Source organism: Ambystoma mexicanum, chromosome 1q (genome assembly GCF_040938575.1).
Source record: "Ambystoma mexicanum isolate Mex_15411 chromosome 1q, UKY_AmexF1_1, whole genome shotgun sequence".
In the NCBI taxonomy this organism is placed as follows: Eukaryota; Metazoa; Chordata; class Amphibia; order Caudata; family Ambystomatidae; genus Ambystoma; species Ambystoma mexicanum.
In genome coordinates this window covers 655,076,169-655,096,238 of record NC_090922.1, presented here as the reverse complement: position 1 = coordinate 655,096,238, position 20,070 = coordinate 655,076,169, and positions in this window count along the sequence as shown.

Here is a 20,070-nt window from a genome sequence, read left to right as displayed (position 1 = left end):
AACAACAAGTCCCGTAGCGCCATGGATTTTTCCGCCTGCAAAAAGCAGGCGTAAAAATCCTTCCATGGCGCTACGGGAACTCGTAGTCTGGCGGAGAGGTACGCCATGCACTACGCCGGCGTAAAACCCTCTCCGCCAGGGTCCTAATGAGGGCCAGTGACACTACTAGGGCACACTTTCTAGATTCAACTTTAACACAGTGACGCTATTAGGGCACACTTTCTAGATTCAACTTTAACACAGTGATGCTATTAGGGCATGCTCAATGATGTTGGGAATACTCTCTAAATTCAACATTAACACAGTGACGCTATTAGGGCACACTTTCTAGATTCAACTTTAACACAGTGACGCAATTAGGGCATATTTTCTAGATTCAACTTTAACACAGTGACGCTATTAGGGCAAACTTTGTAGATTCAACTTTAACACAGTGATGCTATAAGGGCACACTTTCTAGATTCAACTTTAACACAGTGACGCTATTAGGGCACACTTTCTAGATTCAACTTTAATACAGCAACGCTATTAGGGCATACTTTCTAGATTCAACTTTAACACAGTGACGCTATAAGGGCACACTTTCTAGATTCAACTTTAACACAGTGATGCTATTAGGGCACACTTTCTAGATTCAACTTTAAAACAGTGACGCTATTAGGGCATACTTTCTAGATTCAACTTTAACACAGTGACGCTATAAGGGCACACTTTCTATATTCAACTTTAACACAGTGACGCTATTAGGGCACACTTTCTAGATTCAACTTTAACACAGTGACGCTATAAGGGCACACTTTCTATATTCAACTTTAACACAGTGACGCTATTAGGGCACACTTTCTAGATTCAACTTTAACACAGTGACGATATTAGGGCATACTTTCTAGATTCAACTTTAACACAGTGACGCTATTAGGGCACACTTTCTAAGTTCAACTTTAACATAGTGACGCTATTAGGGCACACTTTCTAGATTCAACTTTAATACAGCAACGCTATTAGGGCATACTTTCTAGATTCAACTTTAACACAGTGACGCTATAAGGGCACACTTTCTAGATTCAACTTTAACACAGTGATGCTATTAGGGCACTCTTTCTAGATTCAACTTTAACACAATGATGCTATTAGGGCACACTTTCTAAGTTCAACTTCAACATAGTGACGCTATTAGGGCACACTTTCTAGATTCAACTTTAACACAGTGACGCTATTAGGGCACACTCAATGATGTTGGGAATACTCTCTAAATTCAACATCAACACAGTGATGCTGTTAGGGCACACTTTCTAAGTTCAACTTTAACACAGTGATGCTATAAGGGCACACTTTCTAGATTCAACTTTAAAATAGTGACGCTATTAGGGCACACTTTCTAGATTCAACTTTAACACAGTGACGCTATTAGGGCATACTTTCTAGATTCAACTTTAACACAGTGACGCTATTAGGGCACGTTTTGTAGATTCAACTTTAACACAGTGACGCTATAAGGGCACACTTTCTATATTCAACTTTAACACAGTGACGCTATTAGGGCACACTTTCTAGATTCAAATTTAACACAGTGACGCTATTAGGGCATACTTTCTAGATTCAACTTTAACACAGTGACGCTATTAGGGCACACTTTGTACATTCAACTTTAACACAGTGACGCTATAAGGGCACAATTTCTAGATTCAACTTTAACACAGTGATGCTATTAGGGCACACTTTCTAGATTCAACTTTAACACAGTGACGCTATTAGGGCGCACTTTCTAGATTCAACTTTAACACAGCAATGCTATTAGGGCACACTTTCTAAGTTCAACTTTAACATAGTGACGCTATTAGGGCACACTTTCTAGATTCAACTTTAAGACAGTGATGCTATTAGGGCACACTTTCTAGATTCAACTTTAACACAGCGACGCTATTAGGGCACACTTTCTAAGTTCAACTTTAACATAGTGACGCTATTAGGGCACACTTTCTAGATTCAACTTTAACACAGTGATGCTGTTAGGGCAGACTTTCTAAGTTCAAATTTAACATAGTGACGCTATTAGGGCACACTTTCTAGATTCAACTTTAACACAGTAACGCTATTAGGGCATACTTTCTAGATTCAACTTTAACACAGTGACACTACTAGGGCACACTTTCTAGATTCAACTTTAACACAGTGACGCTATTAGGGCACACTTTCTAGATTCAACTTTAACACAGTGATGCTATTAGGGCATGCTCAATGATGTTGGGAATACTCTCTAAATTCAACATTAACACAGTGACGCTATTAGGGCACACTTTCTAGATTCAACTTTAACACAGTGACGCAATTAGGGCATATTTTCTAGATTCAACTTTAACACAGTGACGCTATTAGGGCAAACTTTGTAGATTCAACTTTAACACAGTGATGCTATAAGGGCACACTTTCTAGATTCAACTTTAACACAGTGACGCTATTAGGGCACACTTTCTAGATTCAACTTTAATACAGCAACGCTATTAGGGCATACTTTCTAGATTCAACTTTAACACAGTGACGCTATAAGGGCACACTTTCTAGATTCAACGTTAACACAGTGATGCTATTAGGGAACACTTTCAAGATTCAACTTTAACACAGTGATGCTATTAGGGCACACTTTCTAAGTTCAACTTCAACATAGTGACGCTATTAGGGCACACTTTCTAGATTCAACTTTAACACAGTGACGCTATTAGGGCACACTCAATGATGTTGGGAATACTCTCTAAATTCAACATCAACACAGTGATGCTGTTAGGGCACACTTTCTAAGTTCAACTTTAACACAGTGATGCTATAAGTGCACACTTTCTAGATTTCAACTTTAACATAGTGACGCTATTAGGGCACACTTTCTAGATTCAACTTTAACACAGTGACGCTATTAGGGCATACTTTCTAGATTCAACTTTAACACAGTGACGCTATTAGGGCACACTTTGTAGATTCAACTTTAACAAAGTGACGCTATAAGGGCACACTTTCTATATTCAACTTTAACACAGTGACGCTATTAGGGCACACTTTCTAGATTCAACTTTAACACAGTGACGCTATTAGGGCATACTTTCTAGATTCAACTGTAACACAGTGACGCTATTAGGGCACACTTTGTAGATTCAACTTTAACACAGTGACGCTATAAGGGCACAATTTCTAGATTCAACTTTAACACAGTGATGCTATTAGGGCACACTTTCTAGATTCAACTTTAACACAGTGACGCTATTAGGGCACACTTTCTAGATTCAACTTTAACACAGTGACGCTATTAGGGCATACTTTCTAGATTCAACTTTAACACAGTGACGCTATAAGGGCACACTTTCTAGATTCAACTTTAACACAGTGATGCTATTAGGGCACACTTTCTAGATTCAACTTTAACACAGTGATGCTATTAGGGCACACTTTCTAAGTTCAACTTCAACAAAGTGCCGCTATTAGGGCACACTTTCTAGATTCAACTTTAACACAGTGACGCTATTAGGGCACACTCAATGATGTTAGGAATACTCTCTAAATTGAACATTAACACAGTGATGCTGTTAGGGCACACTTTCTGAGTTCAACTTTAACACAGTGACGCCATAAGGGCACACTTTCTAGATTCAACTTTAACATAGTGACGCTATTAGGGCACACTTTCTAGATTCAACTTTAACACAGTGACGCTATTAGGGCATACTTTCTAGATTCAACTTTAACACAGTAACGCTTTTAGGGCACACTTTGTAGATTCAACTTTAACACAGTGAAGCTATAAGGGCACGCTTTCTAGATTCAACTTTAACACAGTGATGCTATTAAGGCACACTTACTAGATTCAACTTCAACATAGTGACGCTATTAGTTCACATGTTCTAGATTCAACTTTAACACAGTGACGCTATTAGGGCATACTTTCTAGATTCACCTTTAACACAGTGACGCTATTAGGGCACACTTTGTAGATTCAACTTTAACAGAGCGACGCTATTAGGGCATACTTTCTAGATTCAACTTTAACACAGTGACGCTATTGGGGCATACTTTCTAGAATCAACTTTAACACAGTGGCTCTATTAGGGCACACTTCGTAGATTCAACTTTAACACAGTGACGCTATTAGGGCAAACTTTGTAGATTCAACTTTAACACAGTGATGCTATAAGGCCACACTTTCTAGATTCAACTTTAACACAGTGATGCTATTAGGGCACACTTTCTAGATTCAACTTTAACACAGTGACGCTATAAGGGCACACTTTCTAGATTCAACTTTAACACAGTGACGCTATAAGGGCACACTTTCTAGATTCAACTTTAACATAGTGATGCTATTAGGGCACACTTTCTAGATTCAACTTTAACACAGTGATGCTATTAGGGCACACTTTCTAAGTTCAACTTCAACATAGTGATGCTATTAGGGTACACTTTCTAGATTCAACTTTAACACAGTGACGCTATTAGGGCACACTCAATGATGTTGGGAATACTCTCTAAATTCAACATCAACACAGTGATGCTGTTAGGGCACACTTTCTAACTTCAACTTTAACACAGTGACGCTATAAGGGCACACTTTCTAGATTCAACTTTAACATAGTGACGCTATTAGGGCATACTTTCTAGATTCAACTTTAACACAGTGACACTATTAGGGCACACTTTGTAGATTCAACTTTAACACAGTGACGCTATAAGGGCAGACTTTCTATATTCAACTTTAACACAGTGATGCTATTAGGGCACACTTTCTAGATTCAACTTTAACACAGTGACGCTATTAGGGCATACTTTCTAGATTCAACTTTAACACAGTGACGCTATTAGGGCACACTCAATGATGTTAGGAATACTCTCTAAATTGAACATTAACACAGTGATGCTGTTAGGGCACACTTTCTGAGTTCAACTTTAACACAGTGACGCCATAAGGGCACACTTTCTAGATTCAACTTTAACATAGTGACGCTATTAGGGCACACTCTCTAGATTCAACTTCAACACAGTGATGCTATTAAGGCACACTTACTAGATTCAACTTTAACACAGTGACGCTATTAATGCACACTTTCTAAGTTCAACTTCAACATAGTGACGCTATTAGTTCACATGTTCTAGATTCAACTTTAACACAGTGACGCTATTAGGGCATACTTTCTAGATTCACCTTTAACACAGTGACGCTATTAGGGCACACTTTGTAGATTCAAACTTCAACACAGTGACGCTATAAGGGCGCACTTTCTAGATTCAACTTTAACAGAGCGACGCTATTAGGGCATACTTTCTAGATTCAACTTTAACACAGTGACGCTATTGGGGCATACTTTCTAGAATCAACTTTAACACAGTGGCTCTATTAGGGCACACTTCGTAGATTCAACTTTAACACAGTGACGCTATTAGGGCAAACTTTGTAGATTCAACTTTAACACAGTGATGCTATAAGGCCACACTTTCTAGATTCAACTTTAACACAGTGATGCTATTAGGGCACACTTTCTAGATTCAACTTTAACACAGTGACGCTATAAGGGCACACTTTCTAGATTCAACTTTAACACAGTGATGCTATAAGGGCACACTTTCTAGATTCAACTTTAACATAGTAATGCTATTAGGGCACACTTTCTAGATTCAACTTTAACACAGTGATGCTATTAGGGCACACTTTCTAAGTTCAACTTCAACATAGTGACGCTATTAGGGTACACTTTCTAGATTCAACTTTAACACAGTGACGCTATTAGGGCACACTCAATGATGTTGGGAATACTCTCTAAATTCAACATCAACACAGTGATGCTGTTAGGGCACACTTTCTAACTTCAACTTTAACACAGTGACGCTATAAAGGCACACTTTCTAGATTCAACTTTAACATAGTGACGCTATTAGGGCATACTTTCTAGATTCAACTTTAACACAGTGACGCTATTAGGGCACACTTTGTAGATTCAACTTTAACACAGTGACGCTATAAGGGCACACTTTCTATATTCAACTTTAACACAGTGATGCTATTAGGGCACACTTTCTAGATTCAACTTTAACACAGTGACGCTATTAGGGCATACTTTCTAGATTCAACTTTAACACAGTGACGCTATTAGGGCACACTTTGTAGATTCAACTTTAACACAGTGACGCTAAAAGGGCACAATTTCTAGATTCAACTTTAACACAGTGATGCTATTAGGGCACACTTTCTAGATTCAACTTTAACACAGTGACGCTATTAGGGCACACTTTCTAGATTCAACTTTAACACAGTGACGCTATAAGGGCACACTTTCTATATTCAACTTTAACACAGTGACGCTATTAGGGCACACTTTCTAGATTCAACTTTAACACAGTGACGCTATTAGGGCATACTTTCTAGATTCAACTTTAACACAGTGACGCTATTAGGGCACACTTTCTAAGTTCAACTTTAACATAGTGACGCTATTAGGGCACACTTTCTAGATTCAACTTTAATACAGCAACGCTATTAGGGCATACTTTCTAGATTCAACTTTAACACAGTGACGCTATAAGGGCACACTTTCTAGATTCAACTTTAACACAGTGATGCTATTAGGGCACTCTTTCTAGATTCAACTTTAACACAATGATGCTATTAGGGCACACTTTCTAAGTTCAACTTCAACATAGTGACGCTATTAGGGCACACTTTCTAGATTCAACTTTAACACAGTGACGCTATTAGGGCACACTCAATGATGTTGGGAATACTCTCTAAATTCAACATCAACACAGTGATGCTGTTAGGGCACACTTTCTAAGTTCAACTTTAACACAGTGATGCTATAAGGGCACATTTTCTAGATTCAACTTTAACATAGTGACGCTATTAGGGCACACTTTCTAGATTCAACTTTAACACAGTGACGCTATTAGGGCATACTTTCTAGATTCAACTTTAACACAGTGACGCTATTAGGGCACGTTTTGTAGATTCAACTTTAACACAGTGACGCTATAAGGGCACACTTTCTATATTCAACTTTAACACAGTGACGCTATTAGGGCACACTTTCTAGATTCAACTTTAACACAGTGACGCTATTAGGGCATACTTTCTAGATTCAACTTTAACACAGTGACGCTATTAGGGCACACTTTGTAGATTCAACTTTAACACAGTGACGCTATAAGGGCACAATTTCTAGATTCAACTTTAACACAGTGATGCTATTAGGGCACACTTTCTAGATTCAACTTTAACACAGTGACGCTATTAGGGCGCACTTTCTAGATTCAACTTTAACACAGCGATGCTATTAGGGCACACTTTCTAAGTTCAACTTTAACATAGTGACGCTATTAGGGCACACTTTCTAGGTTCAACTTTAACACAGTGATGCTATTAGGGCACACTTTCTAGATTCAACTTTAACACAGCGACGCTATTAGGGCACACTTTCTAAGTTCAACTTTAACATAGTGACGCTATTAGGGCACACTTTCTAGATTCAACTTTAACACAGTGATGCTGTTAGGGCACACTTTCTAAGTTCAACTTTAACATAGTGACGCTATTAGGGCACACTTTCTAGATTCAACTTTAACACAGTAACGCTATTAGGGCATACTTTCTAGATTCAACTTTAACACAGTGGCCCTCATTAGGACCTTGGCGGAGGACCATGGTGCAATTTGCACCATGGTCCATGGCACAAAGCTGCCAACTCCGCCAAGGTGGTTGGCGGACTTACCGCCCCATGCCGACCTTGGCGGGGCGGTAAGTCCCCAATCCCCATTTTACCCTTCCCCATTCCCATTCTTGCCCCATAGGGTATAATGGGAGTGGGGAAGGCGTTAATTACGCCACCGTAAATTACGGTGGCGTAATTAACAACAAGTCCCGTAGCGCCATGGATTTTTCCGCCTGCAAAAAGCAGGCGTAAAAATCCTTCCATGGCGCTACGGGAACTCGTAGTCTGGCGGAGAGGTACGCCATGCACTACGCCGGCGTAAAACCCTCTCCGCCAGGGTCCTAATGAGGGCCAGTGACACTACTAGGGCACACTTTCTAGATTCAACTTTAACACAGTGACGCTATTAGGGCACACTTTCTAGATTCAACTTTAACACAGTGATGCTATTAGGGCATGCTCAATGATGTTGGGAATACTCTCTAAATTCAACATTAACACAGTGACGCTATTAGGGCACACTTTCTAGATTCAACTTTAACACAGTGACGCAATTAGGGCATATTTTCTAGATTCAACTTTAACACAGTGACGCTATTAGGGCAAACTTTGTAGATTCAACTTTAACACAGTGATGCTATAAGGGCACACTTTCTAGATTCAACTTTAACACAGTGACGCTATTAGGGCACACTTTCTAGATTCAACTTTAATACAGCAACGCTATTAGGGCATACTTTCTAGATTCAACTTTAACACAGTGACGCTATAAGGGCACACTTTCTAGATTCAACTTTAACACAGTGATGCTATTAGGGCACACTTTCTAGATTCAACTTTAAAACAGTGACGCTATTAGGGCATACTTTCTAGATTCAACTTTAACACAGTGACGCTATAAGGGCACACTTTCTATATTCAACTTTAACACAGTGACGCTATTAGGGCACACTTTCTAGATTCAACTTTAACACAGTGACGCTATAAGGGCACACTTTCTATATTCAACTTTAACACAGTGACGCTATTAGGGCACACTTTCTAGATTCAACTTTAACACAGTGACGATATTAGGGCATACTTTCTAGATTCAACTTTAACACAGTGACGCTATTAGGGCACACTTTCTAAGTTCAACTTTAACATAGTGACGCTATTAGGGCACACTTTCTAGATTCAACTTTAATACAGCAACGCTATTAGGGCATACTTTCTAGATTCAACTTTAACACAGTGACGCTATAAGGGCACACTTTCTAGATTCAACTTTAACACAGTGATGCTATTAGGGCACTCTTTCTAGATTCAACTTTAACACAATGATGCTATTAGGGCACACTTTCTAAGTTCAACTTCAACATAGTGACGCTATTAGGGCACACTTTCTAGATTCAACTTTAACACAGTGACGCTATTAGGGCACACTCAATGATGTTGGGAATACTCTCTAAATTCAACATCAACACAGTGATACTGTTAGGGCACACTTTCTAAGTTCAACTTTAACACAGTGATGCTATAAAGGCACACTTTCTAGATTCAACTTTAACATAGTGAGGCTATTAGGGCACACTTTCTAGATTCAAGTTTAACACAGTGACGCTATTAGGGCATACTTTCTAGATTCAACTTTAACACAGTGACGCTATTAGGGCACACTTTGTAGATTCAACTTTAACACAGTGACGCTATAAGGGCACAATTTCTAGATTCAACTTTAACACAGTGATGCTATTAGGGCACACTTTCTAGATTCAACTTTAACACAGTGACGCTATTAGGGCGCACTTTCTAGATTCAACTTTAACACAGCGATGCTATTAGGGCACACTTTCTAAGTTCAACTTTAACATAGTGACGCTATTAGGGCACACTTTCTAGGTTCAACTTTAACACAGTGATGCTATTAGGGCACACTTTCTAGATTCAACTTTAACACAGCGACGCTATTAGGGCACACTTTCTAAGTTCAACTTTAACATAGTGACGCTATTAGGGCACACTTTCTAGATTCAACTTTAACACAGTGATGCTGTTAGGGCACACTTTCTAAGTTCAACTTTAACATAGTGACGCTATTAGGGCACACTTTCTAGATTCAACTTTAACACAGTAACGCTATTAGGGCATACTTTCTAGATTCAACTTTAACACAGTGACACTACTAGGGCACACTTTCTAGATTCAACTTTAACATAGTGACGCTATTAGGGCACACTTTCTAGATTCAACTTTAACACAGTGATGCTATTAGGGCATGCTCAATGATGTTGGGAATACTCTCTAAATTCAACATTAACACAGTGACGCTATTAGGGCACACTTTCTAGATTCAACTTTAACACAGTGACGCAATTAGGGCACACTTTCTAGATTCAACTTTAACACAGTGACGCTATTAGGGCAAACTTTGTAGATTCAACTTTAACACAGTGATGCTATAAGGACACACTTTCTATATTCAACTTTAACACAGTGACGCTATTAGGGCACACTTTCTAGATTCAACTTTAATACAGCAACGCTATTAGGGCATACTTTCTAGATTCAACTTTAACACAGTGACGCTATAAGGGCACACTTTCTAGATTCAACTTTAACACAGTGATGCTATTAGGGCACACTTTTAAGATTCAACTTTAACACAGTGATGCTATTAGGGCACACTTTCTAAGTTCAACTTCAACATAGTGACGCTATTAGGGCACACTTTCTAGATTCAACTTTAACACAGTGACGCTATTAGGGCACACTCAATGATGTTGGGAATACTCTCTAAATTCAACATCAACACAGTGATGCTGTTAGGGCACAATTTCTAAGTTCAACTTTAACACAGTGATGCTATAAGTGCACACTTACTAGATTCAACTTTAACATAGTGACGCTATTAGGGCACACTTTCTAGATTCAACTTTAACACAGTGACGCTATTAGGGCATACTTTCTAGATTCAACTTTAACACAGTGACGCTATTAGGGCACACTTTGTAGATTCAACTTTAACACAGTGACGCTATAAGGGCACACTTTATATATTGAACTTTAACACAGTGACGCTATTAGGGCACACTTTCTAGATTCAACTTTAACACAGTGACGCTGTTAGGGCATACTTTCTAGATTCAACTTTAACACAGTGACGCTATTAGGGCACACTTTGTAGATTCAACTTTAACACAGTGACGCTATAAGGGCACAATCTCCAGATTCAACTTTAACACAGTGATGCTATTCGGGCACACTTTCTAGATTGAACTTTAACACAGCAACGCTATTAGGGCATACTTTCTAGATTCAACTTTAACACAGTGACGCTATAAGGGCACACTTTCTAGATTCAACTTTAACACAGTGATGCTATAAGGGCACACTTTCTAGATTCAACTTTAACATAGTGATGCTATTAGGGCACACTTTCTAGATTCAACTTTAACACAGTGATGCTATTAGGGCACACTTTCTAAGTTCAACTTCAACATAGTGACGCTATTAGGGTACACTTTCTAGATTCAACTTTAACACAGTGACGCTATTAGGGCACACTCAATGATGTTGGGAATACTCTCCAAATTCAACATCAACACAGTGATGCTGTTAGGGCACACTTTCTAACTTCAACTTTAACACAGTGACGCTATAAAGGCACACTTTCTAGATTCAACTTTAACATAGTGACGCTATTAGGGCATACTTTCTAGATTCAACTTTAACACAGTGACGCTATTAGGGCACACTTTGTAGATTCAACTTTAACACAGTGACGCTATAAGGGCACACTTTCTATATTCAACTTTAACACAGTGATGCTATTAGGGCACACTTTCTAGATTCAACTTTAACACAGTGACGCTATTAGGGCATACTTTCTAGATTCAACTTTAACACAGTGACGCTATTAGGGCACACTTTGTAGATTCAACTTTAACACAGTGACGCTAAAAGGGCACAATTTCTAGATTCAACTTTAACACAGTGATGCTATTAGGGCACACTTTCTAGATTCAACTTTAACACAGTGACGCTATTAGGGCATACTTTCTAGATTCAACTTTAACACAGTGACGCTATAAGGGCACACTTTCTAGATTCAACTTTAACACAGTGATGCTATTAGGGCACACTTTCTAAGTTCAACTTTAACACAGTGATGCTATTAGGGCACACTTTCTAAGTTCAACTTCAACAAAGTGCCGCTATTAGGGCACACTTTCTAGATTCAACTTTAACACAGTGACGCTATTAGGGCACACACAATGATGTTAGGAATACTCTCTAAATTGAACATTAACACAGTGATGCTGTTAGGGCACACTTTCTGAGTTCAACTTTAACACAGTGACGCCATAAGGGCACACTTTCTAGATTCAACTTTAACATAGTGACGCTATTAGGGCACACTTTCTAGATTCATTTTTAACACAGTGACGCTATTAGGGCATACTTTCTAGATTCAACTTTAACACAGTAACGCTATTAGGGCACACTTTCTAGATTCAACTTTAACATAGTGACGCTATTAGGGCACACTCTCTAGATTCAACTTCAACACAGTGATGCTATTAAGGCACACTTACTAGATTCAACTTTAACACAGTGACGCTATTAATGCACACTTTCTAAGTTCAACTTCAACATAGTGACGCTATTAGTTCACATGTTCTAGATTCAACTTTAACACAGTGACGCTATTAGGGCATACTTTCTAGATTCACCTTTAACACAGTGACGCTATTAGGGCACACTTTGTAGATTCAAACTTCAACACAGTGACGCTATAAGGGCACACTTTCTAGATTCAACTTTAACAGAGCGACGCTATTAGGGCATACTTTCTAGATTCAACTTTAACACAGTGACGCTATTGGGGCATACTTTCTAGAATCAACTTTAACACAGTGGCTCTATTAGGGCACACTTCGTAGATTCAACTTTAACACAGTGACGCTATTAGGGCAAACTTTGTAGATTCAACTTTAACACAGTGATGCTATAAGGCCACACTTTCTAGATTCAACTTTAACACAGTGATGCTATTAGGGCACACTTTCTAGATTCAACTTTAACACAGTGACGCTATAAGGGCACACTTTCTAGATTCAACTTTAACACAGTGATGCTATAAGGGCACACTTTCTAGATTCAACTTTAACATAGTGATGCTATTAGGGCACACTTTCTAGATTCAACTTTAACACAGTGATGCTATTAGGGCACACTTTCTAAGTTCAACTTCAACATAGTGACGCTATTAGGGTACACTTTCTAGATTCAACTTTAACACAGTGACGCTATTAGGGCACACTCAATGATGTTGGGAATACTCTCTAAATTCAACATCAACACAGTGATGCTGTTAGGGCACACTTTCTAACTTCAACTTTAACACAGTGACGCTATAAAGGCACACTTTCTAGATTCAACTTTAACATAGTGACGCTATTAGGGCATACTTTCTAGATTCAACTTTAACACAGTGACGCTATTAGGGCACACTTTGTAGATTCAACTTTAACACAGTGACGCTATAAGGGCACACTTTCTATATTCAACTTTAACACAGTGATGCTATTAGGGCACACTTTCTAGATTCAACTTTAACACAGTGACGCTATTAGGGCATACTTTCTAGATTCAACTTTAACACAGTGACGCTATTAGGGCACACTTTGTAGATTCAACTTTAACACAGTGACGCTAAAAGGGCACAATTTCTAGATTCAACTTTAACACAGTGACGCTATTAGGGCACACTTTCTAAGTTCAACTTTAACATAGTGACGCTATTAGGGCACACTTTCTAGATTCAACTTTAATACAGCAACGCTATTAGGGCATACTTTCTAGATTCAACTTTAACACAGTGACGCTATAAGGGCACACTTTCTAGATTCAACTTTAACACAGTGATGCTATTAGGGCACTCTTTCTAGATTCAACTTTAACACAATGATGCTATTAGGGCACACTTTCTAAGTTCAACTTCAACATAGTGACGCTATTAGGGCACACTTTCTAGATTCAACTTTAACACAGTGACGCTATTAGGGCACACTCAATGATGTTGGGAATACTCTCTAAATTCAACATCAACACAGTGATGCTGTTAGGGCACACTTTCTAAGTTCAACTTTAACACAGTGATGCTATAAGGGCACACTTTCTAGATTCAACTTTAACATAGTGACGCTATTAGGGCACACTTTCTAGATTCAACTTTAACACAGTGACGCTATTAGGGCATACTTTCTAGATTCAACTTTAACACAGTGACGCTATTAGGGCACGTTTTGTAGATTCAACTTTAACACAGTGACGCTATAAGGGCACACTTTCTATATTCAACTTTAACACAGTGACGCTATTAGGGCACACTTTCTAGATTCAACTTTAACACAGTGACGCTATTAGGGCATAATTTCTAGATTCAACTTTAACACAGTGACGCTATTAGGGCACACTTTGTAGATTCAACTTTAACACAGTGACGCTATAAGGGCACAATTTCTAGATTCAACTTTAACACAGTGATGCTATTAGGGCACACTTTCTAGATTCAACTTTAACACAGTGACGCTATTAGGGCGCACTTTCTGGATTCAACTTTAACACAGCGATGCTATTAGGGCACACTTTCTAAGTTCAACTTTAACATAGTGACGCTATTAGGGCACACTTTCTAGGTTCAACTTTAACACAGTGATGCTATTAGGGCACACTTTCTAGATTCAACTTTAACACAGCGACGCTATTAGGGCACACTTTCTAAGTTCAACTTTAACATAGTGACGCTATTAGGGCACACTTTCTAGATTCAACTTTAACACAGTGATGCTGTTAGGGCACACTTTCTAAGTTCAACTTTAACATAGTGACGCTATTAGGGCACACTTTCTAGATTCAACTTTAACACAGTAACGCTATTAGGGCATACTTTCTAGATTCAACTTTAACACAGTGGCCCTCATTAGGACCTTGGCGGAGGACCATGGTGCAATTTGCACCATGGTCCATGGCACAAAGCTGCCAACTCCGCCAAGGTGGTTGGCGGACTTACCGCCCCATGCCGACCTTGGCGGGGCGGTAAGTCCCCAATCCCCATTTTACCCTTCCCCATTCCCATTCTTGCCCCATAGGGTATAATGGGAGTGGGGAAGGCGTTAATTACGCCACCGTAAATTACGGTGGCGTAATTAACAACAAGTCCCGTAGCGCCATGGATTTTTCCGCCTGCAAAAAGCAGGCGTAAAAATCCTTCCATGGCGCTACGGGAACTCGTAGTCTGGCGGAGAGGTACGCCATGCACTACGCCGGCGTAAAACCCTCTCCGCCAGGGTCCTAATGAGGGCCAGTGACACTACTAGGGCACACTTTCTAGATTCAACTTTAACACAGTGACGCTATTAGGGCACACTTTCTAGATTCAACTTTAACACAGTGATGCTATTAGGGCATGCTCAATGATGTTGGGAATACTCTCTAAATTCAACATTAACACAGTGACGCTATTAGGGCACACTTTCTAGATTCAACTTTAACACAGTGACGCAATTAGGGCATATTTTCTAGATTCAACTTTAACACAGTGACGCTATTAGGGCAAACTTTGTAGATTCAACTTTAACACAGTGATGCTATAAGGGCACACTTTCTAGATTCAACTTTAACACAGTGACGCTATTAGGGCACACTTTCTAGATTCAACTTTAATACAGCAACGCTATTAGGGCATACTTTCTAGATTCAACTTTAACACAGTGACGCTATAAGGGCACACTTTCTAGATTCAACTTTAACACAGTGATGCTATTAGGGCACACTTTCTAGATTCAACTTTAAAACAGTGACGCTATTAGGGCATACTTTCTAGATTCAACTTTAACACAGTGACGCTATAAGGGCACACTTTCTATATTCAACTTTAACACAGTGACGCTATTAGGGCACACTTTCTAGATTCAACTTTAACACAGTGACGCTATAAGGGCACACTTTCTATATTCAACTTTAACACAGTGACGCTATTAGGGCACACTTTCTAGATTCAACTTTAACACAGTGACGATATTAGGGCATACTTTCTAGATTCAACTTTAACACAGTGACGCTATTAGGGCACACTTTCTAAGTTCAACTTTAACATAGTGACGCTATTAGGGCACACTTTCTAGATTCAACTTTAATACAGCAACGCTATTAGGGCATACTTTCTAGATTCAACTTTAACACAGTGACGCTATAAGGGCACACTTTCTAGATTCAACTTTAACACAGTGATGCTATTAGGGCACTCTTTCTAGATTCAACTTTAACACAATGATGCTATTAGGGCACACTTTCTAAGTTCAACTTCAACATAGTGACGCTATTAGGGCACACTTTCTAGATTCAACTTTAACACAGTGACGCTATTAGGGCACACTCAATGATGTTGGGAATACTCTCTAAATTCAACATCAACACAGTGATGCTGTTAGGGCACACTTTCTAAGTTCAACTTTAACACAGTGATGCTATAAAGGCACACTTTCTAGATTCAACTTTAACATAGTGAGGCTATTAGGGCACACTTTCTAGATTCAAGTTTAACACAGTGACGCTATTAGGGCATACTTTCTAGATTCAACTTTAACACAGTGACGCTATTAGGGCACACTTTGTAGATTCAACTTTAACACAGTGACGCTATAAGGGCACAATTTCTAGATTCAACTTTAACACAGTGATGCTATTAGGGCACACTTTCTAGATTCAACTTTAACACAGTGACGCTATTAGGGCGCACTTTCTAGATTCAACTTTAACACAGCGATGCTATTAGGGCACACTTTCTAAGTTCAACTTTAACATAGTGACGCTATTAGGGCACACTTTCTAGGTTCAACTTTAACACAGTGATGCTATTAGGGCACACTTTCTAGATTCAACTTTAACATAGTGACGCTATTAGGGCACACTTTCTAGATTCAACTTTAACACAGTGATGCTGTTAGGGCACACTTTCTAAGTTCAACTTTAACATAGTGACGCTATTAGGGCACACTTTCTAGATTCAACTTTAACACAGTAACGCTATTAGGGCATACTTTCTAGATTCAACTTTAACACAGTGACACTACTAGGGCACACTTTCTAGATTCAACTTTAACACAGTGACGCTATTAGGGCACACTTTCTAGATTCAACTTTAACACAGTGATGCTATTAGGGCATGCTCAATGATGTTGGGAATACTCTCTAAATTCAACATTAACACAGTGACGCTATTAGGGCACACTTTCTAGATTCAACTTTAACACAGTGACGCAATTAGGGCACACTTTCTAGATTCAACTTTAACACAGTGACGCTATTAGGGCAAACTTTGTAGATTCAACTTTAACACAGTGATGCTATAAGGGCACACTTTCTATATTCAACTTTAACACAGTGACGCTATTAGGGCACACTTTCTAGATTCAACTTTAATACAGCAACGCTATTAGGGCATACTTTCTAGATTCAACTTTAACACAGTGACGCTATAAGGGCACACTTTCTAGATTCAACTTTAACACAGTGATGCTATTAGGGCACACTTTTAAGATTCAACTTTAACACAGTGATGCTATTAGGGCACACTTTCTAAGTTCAACTTCAACATAGTGACGCTATTAGGGCACACTTTCTAGATTCAACTTTAACACAGTGACGCTATTAGGGAACACTCAATGATGTTGGGAATACTCTCTAAATTCAACATCAACACAGTGATGCTGTTAGGGCACAATTTCTAAGTTCAACTTTAACACAGTGATGCTATAAGTGCACACTTTCTAGATTCAACTTTAACATAGTGACGCTATTAGGGCACACTTTCTAGATTCAACTTTAACACAGTGACGCTATTAGGGCATACTTTCTAGATTCAACTTTAACACAGTGACGCTATTAGGGCACACTTTGTAGATTCAACTTTAACACAGTGACGCTATAAGGGCACACTTTATATATTGAACTTTAACACAGTGACGCTATTAGGGCACACTTTCTAGATTCAACTTTAACACAGTGACGCTGTTAGGGCATACTTTCTAGATTCAACTTTAACACAGTGACGCTATTAGGGCACACTTTGTAGATTCAACTTTAACACAGTGACGCTATAAGGGCACAATTTCCAGATTCAACTTTAACACAGTGATGCTATTCGGGCACACTTTCTAGATTGAACTTTAACACAGCAACGCTATTAGGGCATACTTTCTAGATTCAACTTTAACACAGTGACGCTATAAGGGCACACTTTCTAGATTCAACTTTAACACAGTGATGCTATAAGGGCACACTTTCTAGATTCAACTTTAACATAGTGATGCTATTAGGGCACACTTTCTAGATTCAACTTTAACACAGTGATGCTATTAGGGCACACTTTCTAAGTTCAACTTCAACATAGTGACGCTATTAGGGTACACTTTCTAGATTCAACTTTAACACAGTGACGCTATTAGGGCACACTCAATGATGTTGGGAATACTCTCCAAATTCAACATCAACACAGTGATGCTGTTAGGGCACACTTTCTAACTTCAACTTTAACACAGTGACGCTATAAAGGCACACTTTCTATATTCAACTTTAACATAGTGACGCTATTAGGGCATACTTTCTAGATTCAACTTTAACACAGTGACGCTATTAGGGCACACTTTGTAGATTCAACTTTAACACAGTGACGCTATACGGGCACACTTTCTATATTCAACTTTAACACAGTGATGCTATTAGGGCACACTTTCTAGATTCAACTTTAACACAGTGACGCTATTAGGGCATACTTTCTAGATTCAACTTTAACACAGTGACACTATTAGGGCACACTTTGTAGATTCAACTTTAACACGGTGACGCTAAAAGGGCACAATTTCTAGATTCAACTTTAACACAGTGATGCTATTAGGGCACACTTTCTAGATTCAACTTTAACACAGTGACGCTATTAGGGCACACTTTCTAGATTCAACTTTAACACAGTGACGCTATAAGGGCACACTTTCTATATTCAACTTTAACACAGTGACGCTATTAGGGCACACTTTCTAGATTCAACTTTAACACAGTGACGCTATTAGGGCATACTTTCTAGATTCAACTTTAACACAGTGACGCTATTAGGGCACACTTTCTAAGTTCAACTTTAACATAGTGACGCTATTAGGGCACACTTTCTAGATTCAACTTTAATACAGCAACGCTATTAGGGCATACTTTCTAGATTCAACTTTAACACAGTGACGCTATAAGGGCACACTTTCTAGATTCAACTTTAACACAGTGATGCTATTAGGGCACTCTTTCTAGATTCAACTTTAACACAGTGATGCTATTAGGGCACACTTTCTAAGTTCAACTTCAACATAGTGACGCTATTAGGGCACACTTTCTAGATTCAACTTTAACACAGTGACGCTATTAGGGCACACTCAATGATGTTGGGAATACTCTCTAAATTCAACATCAACACAGTGATGCTGTTAGGGCACACTTTCTAAGTTCAACTTTAACACAGTGATGCTATAAGGGCACACTTTCTAGATTCAACTTTAACACAGCGACGCTATTAGGGCACACTTTCTAAGTTCAACTTTAACATAGTGACGCTATTAGGGCACACTTTCTAGGTTCAACTTTAACACAGTGATGCTATTAGGGCACACTTTCTAGATTCAACTTTAACACAGCGACGCTATTAGGGCACACTTTCTAAGTTCAACTTTAACATAGTGACGCTATTAGGGCACACTTTCTAGATTCAACTTTAACACAGTGATGCTGTTAGGGCACACTTTCTAAGTTCAACTTTAACATAGTGACGCTATTAGGGCACACTTTCTAGATTCAACTTTAACACAGTAACGCTATTAGGGCATACTTTCTAGATTCAACTTTAACACAGTGACACTACTAGGGCACACTGTCTAGATTCAACTTTAACACAGTGACGCTATTAGGGCACACTTTCTAGATTCAACTTTAACACAGTGATGCTATTAGGGCATGCTCAATGATGTTGGGAATACTCTCTAAATTCAACATTAACACAGTGACGCTATTAGGGCACACTTTCTAGATTCAACTTTAACACAGTGACGCAATTAGGGCACACTTTCTAGATTCAACTTTAACACAGTGACGCTATTAGGGCAAACTTTGTAGATTCAACTTTAACACAGTGATGCTATAAGGGCACACTTTCTAGATTCAACTTTAACACAGTGACGCTATTAGGGCAAACTTTGTAGATTCAACTTTAACACAGTGACGCTATAAGGGCATACTTTCTAGATTCAACTTTAACACAGTGATGCTATTAGGGCACACTTTTAAGATTCAACTTTAACACAGTGAT